The following is a 6,000-nucleotide window of genomic DNA, read 5'->3' on the forward strand; positions in this document are numbered from 1 at the left end:
GGTTTGTAGCATAACTGCTTTACCTCTAGTTTGTTATAACAGTTCACTGAAATAAAAAATTACACCTTTTGAGATTTGGATTTCTTTTAAAGAACTTGTAATTTATTTGGTTAGTCCACCTCTTATTTATCTGATAACATTTATTAAGTTCTGAATTGTATCAAAATGTGGGGCACCTGGGTGGCTCAGTCGGTTGAGCGTCTGACTTCAGCTCAGGTCATGATCTCTCAGTTTGCGAGTTCAAGCCCCATGTCAGGCTCTATGCTGACAGCTCGGAGCCTGAAGCCTGCTTCAGATTCTGTGTCTCCCTCTCTCTGCTCCTCCCCCACTCATTCTCTCTCTCTCTCTCTCTCTCTCTCTGTCTCTGATATAAAGAAACATTAAAAAAAATTTAAATTGTATCAAAATGTATGAAGAAGAAAATTAAGATGGTTTATAATATAATCAACCAGAAAATTTCTGCTGACTTTCAAAAAATAAAAAAAACACATGCTTATATTTGAAATTTTTAAACAGGCAAGAAATAAAAATACAAGGCCAGATTTCTCTTTTACCTATAGCCAGAATCAGTCCCCACACATAATCATTGTTTTATCTTTTTATAGGTATCCAATGGAAGAAAAATTCTTCTGTACATTACCTTACACATATACATATGCATGTTCTTTAATTATATGCACATAAATAGGACATGTGATGTATATTACTCTGTACTTTGCTGTTTTCACTTCATAATACACTTTGACTATCTTTCTATATTGATAGATGCATATCTACTTCATCTTTTTAATGGTTGCATAGTTTTATACCAATATGGGTGTATTACATTGGATTTAACTATTATCCTAATTTTAGGCATTTAGTTTACACCTACACTGCCATAAACACCTTCATATTGTATCTTAGTATATATACTTTTGTAGTATATGCATGGGACCAATGGGTGTGTTCCTAGCAGTAGGTGACTTAGTCAAATCATGTGAAACTTAAAATATTAATAAGTATTGCCAAATTGCCCTACTGAAATATGGCCACCTCAAATGTTTCAGAGGGTAAGTTTCTGATTATATTTTAATGTATTTTTTAATGTATTTTTAATGTATTTTTTAATGTATTTTAATATCTTACATTTCTTAGTTGTGATAAGAGGATACTTCGGCCAAAAAAAAATGGGTTCATCATTTTGTAAATCTTCATTCAAACTAAGAGTTTGGGATCAGATGTAATAATTATTTCTTCAATATGCTCAAATATTAGAGCACTTCTTCTTAATAAACCAGTGAGATTTTTGAACTCTCCTACAAGCTCAGAGAAAAAAGCTACCATAAAAGCAACCAAAACTATTGACACGTGACAGAATGTCCTTCAATTTAAAATGGAATTGACATACATTTGAGTATCCATTGTGTACTGCTCAGCATTGAGTGAGACACAAAGAACAGAATACATTATCACTGTCTGGGGAAGGTAGACAGAAACTGAACATTCTTCCTATGCTTTTCATCCAAGCTTTTTAAATGTAACTCATAGATAAGCTGCTACTTATCTATAAGCTACTACTTCCCTAGGCTATTTGAATTGCAAAAATTAAAGGTTGCTACACTTGCCTGCTGATTTTGGTTCCCTGGTTAGTAACCTATCTTTCTTAATTTTCCTGGGCAGCCCAGAACCATGGAACATTGGGACAAAGAGTGTCCAGACAGAATTTAGCTTATGATTAGACAGAATAGAATGAGTCTTAAACATCAGACCCAAACTCCAGATTGGGTATTTTTTCACTGGCTTCAGGATCCTTGAGAGCTTAGCCTCCTAAAGAATGTGAGGTTTCCCTGTTAACCAACCACTAGACTGACCACCACTCTACCCTCTCATAGCCAAACTGGGATCTTCTCATATAGGAACTGGATCAACAAGGAAGCCTAAACAGAAGAGGGTTTTATTGTTGTTGTTTATTTATTTACTTCTCTCATACATTTTGAAGAAATGGTTTTCTTCCAGAATAGTTCCTTCAATTGCAGAGAAAACAAAATTTTAAAGCATTTTGTTGAATTAACATGTAGATGATTGGGGGAAGTTGAATTACAAGAGACTACCAGTTCTCAGTTCTCAGCAGAAAGTATCTGTTTCAACTTCCAAAAACTTGAAAAGCAAAGATGGACTTTATTCCAACTAATATCAAAAATCGCAAGAACAGAATCCTTATAAAATTATTCTGATCTCTTCTCTGGGTATAACTGTTCTGAGGCAATTTGGAAAATGCTATAAATTAAGATGGTAATGTCAAAGCATCTGATTTGAGGAGATGCTAATAAAAGAACTAACTGGTATCTTCTCATTTGATAACATTTTATTGTTATGAGGAAAAATTGTTTCATGTTAAAAGGATTAATTTTCATTCAAATAAAGATAATTATTTCTCTAATTTTGTTATTACCATGACCCAGCATAAAATATCAAATGTTTCCTTATTTATGAATTTCCAACATCTCTGGGCATTTTGAAACATCTAAAATTATATGTGGGCATTTTACCCATTACCATACCATTTTCATAGAGACATGGAACAAAAGAATGTTCAGCGAATAGAGGAAAATAGAAAAAATCTTCTGTGGTGCCATGGTGGGAGAGTACCAATTCTCTAGTTTCTTATAATTGCCACCTCCCTTGTATTCTAAAAGTCAGTGATCCCACTGAACCATTGAAGACAGCTTTGTGAGCATTTAGAGAATTCTAGTGTAGAGTGAAGTCCATCTTATTCTGACCTGTCACCTTCTGATGTACACGCCTCACATGAACGATCTATCTGTAAGGCAGCTCAGCATATCTTACCTGACAGTTCAAAGGATGTTCTAGTTTGCCCCCAGCTGCAGGTTCTTCCTTTCCATCTCCTTGTAAATTTCTTGAATCTCTTTATTTCATATTTCGTTCTGTGCATTCCCCAGAGGCTCAAAAAATGATATGTACCATTGCTAGGATAGGCTGGGGTGTCCAGGAGTATGACTCATCTTTTGACTAAAGGGTATGTTTGCTTTACTTTTAACTCTAGTGTAACTCATAGAAAAAACGTGATCTCAACAAGGTAGTTCTCTGGAAGTTCTTTAAGAGACATGATCTTTTAGTTCTTTTGAGATTTAAACTAGGTAGAAAGGCAAATAAGTGGCTATAATCTGAGTTATGTATTTTCACGCATGAAAGGGTACATTTGTTGGAAACATGATCCATAACTCTGAAATATTAAGATTACAAATGAAATCATTATATCACTCACCTGTAAACAGAGTCTGTGGTGTCCAGAGAGCTTATTTGCAAATGGCTGAAAAAATAATAGGGACTTTCTCAAAACAAAAAGGGTTTATATGATAATCCAAACAAGCTTCCTCCCTCCTATTGCTAGCTAACATAAGGTCCTAACCCAGAGATCCAACGTGTTGCTAAAATAAACACACTGTGGAAACTCTGGACTTTGCAAATGATTACTTCAGCAGTAATACTGAAACTCTGTGTGAGATATTACACAGGGTCCTGAATTTTCAATGATTTTCCCACTCAAGGGATATTGTAACAGAAAAAAAATCTCTGACTCCACTTTTGAAAACCCCTTTAGAATACATTGCTTAAAATTATCTTCCCTTTAGGAATGTGTCCAGTTAATTAAAATATGTATTGATTCTTATTTTTTTCTGATTATAGAATATTTATGGAGGAAGATTTAGAAAATATGGAAAAATGTGAAGAGGAAAATTAAAATCATTTTTAATAACCAGACAAAATCATTTTTAATAACCAGTATTTACTCCAATACTTGGAGTAAATACTCCCAGTCATATTATATGTATATGTGTGTGTGCCTCTCTCTTTGTAAGTATACACATGCACAGGAATATGTGTACATATATAACTTTATAATTTTGTAAGTGACGTCACATATTTTTTAAAGATTCAAATGCACAGAATAGATCACATTCCACAGTTTATAGAGCCATATCATTACTGGTCTGTGCAAGATCTTCTTTTATTTATTCCACTATTTTCTCCCAAGGATCTTGTTTCATTTCTTTTCCTAGATTAGTTACATGTGTTAATGTATTTGATGCCTGTTCTTACATAGGATTATTTAGATATATGTGTATCCTTCAAAAATACAGTCTCATTTTTCCACATATATTTTTGTAATTTACAGAAATGGTGCTTTGCTAAATGTTTTATTTGGTTTCTTACTTTCTTCATTCACCATTATGCTTCTGAGCCTTATTCAAGGTAAATCTGTTGGAGCATAGACATTCATTATATCAACCACATTTTTCTTATACACTCTCTCAGTGCCTACTTTTGTTCACTTTGACATTCATTGTATCAACCACATTTTACTTATCCATTCTCTCAGCGTCTACTTTTGTTCACTTTGACTCCCTTCAACTATAAGCACAAGGTAATTTTCATTGTGAATTAGTGAGAAAATTCCTAAAAGCACCCAGGTTGCTCTTTGGAAAAACTCTACACATTTACACTCTTAGCAGCAGCTTAGGAGGGTTTCTCACTAGCAGGGTCTCCCTAGCATTTGATGTTACATCTGACATGTGTAATGTGATGTCTTGTGGTTGGTTAAGCAGTGAATTTCAATAGTGAATTTCAGCATCCCTGTGTTCTCACTGGACCTTCTGGTTTCCTATCTGTGAATTAACAATTAATATTCCCTGATTATTTTTCTATTGTGCTTCTTTTCTTTTGTTGCTTGATTTCCTATATACTGATGATGTAAAAAATTTTAAGGATCTCTTCTCAGTTTGTCACGTATGTGTTAGTTTTATTGATCGTGTGTTTGAAGAGAAAAAAAATCTTAATTTTAAGGTAATCTAATTTGGTGATTCTGTCCTCATAGCTTTTGTTTTGGATAATTTTTCTTTTGCTACAGAAATTATTTGGTTTAAGAAATCTGAAGTCACAGGTACATTCCTAAATTTTCGTCACTCTTGCAGTTTTAGATTTTGTGAGTAGTCTTTTAATCCTCTGTAGTTATACTGTATTTTTATAAATGGTGTGAGACAGAATAAAGTAAACAAAACAGAACCTGAGAATCTTATAACCATTTGATAAATGAAGAAAAGAATTTATTAAAACTTAACGACTTTGTATGGTGACAGATGATAACTAAACTTATCGTGGTGAGGATTTCATGCATGTAATTGTTGAACTGCTATGTTGTACATCTGAAAGTAACATCTTATATGTCAACTACACTACAATTCAAAGTTAAAAAAAACTCAACAATTATGCTCGATTAAAACTTTCATCAAATTAGAAACAGAAAATAAATTTCTTATTCTGACAAAGGAGTCTACAAAAAACTTGTAGCTAACATCATAGTTAATGGAAAAATATTGCAGAGTTTCTTCCTTTGTTCAGAAAAGAGAGAAGGATGCCTGCTATCACCACTTCTCAATACTGTACTGGAGATCCTCTGGTATTACTTGTGTAGACAGAAAAATCCCAAAGAATCTACAGACACATTAAAATTAATAAATGAATTTAGTGAGATTGCTGGATACAGTTTATTATAGAAATGTTTATGATAGAAAAAGCATCTCCGTCAACCAGCAAAAGCAAATACAAATTTAATCTGGGAAGATTTAAAATAGCAATGGCAAGTGTGCTCTTTCCATCTAATGATGATTATGCTTCCAGAGAGGTTCACAATATAGCTTGAGATTGGCTAATAGGGATATTATGCTAAGGTGAAGCACAGCAAAGTAGTGCAATGGAAAAAGAAAACTGTGGGGATTGAGAATGTGGAGACTTACGTTTCGCTCTTGATTCTGCAACAACTATGTGATCTTGAGCAAATCACAGGACTTCATTGAAATTCTTTCTTCTTTTGAAACTAAGTATTTTTCAAACTTTTTCAAAACAGTGGAAAACTTTAAAAAATATTAATTATATCCCAAATATGGAAAACAGCTAAAACAAATACTCCTCAAACAACTTATATTTTCACCATGTAGT

The 6,000-nt window shown here is 33.3% G+C and overlaps 1 protein-coding gene across 2 annotated transcripts in view; it reads right to left on the minus strand.

The window, feature by feature from the left end:
* C6 (complement C6) overlaps positions 1-3,400 on the minus strand; it is a 65,130-nt gene extending 61,730 nt beyond the window's left edge. The window contains exon 1 of one of the 2 annotated variants that reach the window (XM_078445138.2): positions 3,269-3,400. The gene's annotated coding sequence lies outside the window, so the exon portion shown is untranslated. Of the gene's footprint in view, positions 1-2,829; positions 2,989-3,268 lie in introns of those variants that run through there. The other variant, XM_078445136.2, reaches the window with a different exon arrangement.
* Between the last annotated feature and the right edge of the window lie 2,600 nt (positions 3,401-6,000).

Source organism: Panthera onca, chromosome A1 (genome assembly GCF_046562875.1).
Source record: "Panthera onca isolate mPanOnc1 chromosome A1, mPanOnc1 haplotype 2, whole genome shotgun sequence".
Lineage (NCBI taxonomy): Eukaryota > Metazoa > Chordata > Mammalia > Carnivora > Felidae > Panthera > Panthera onca.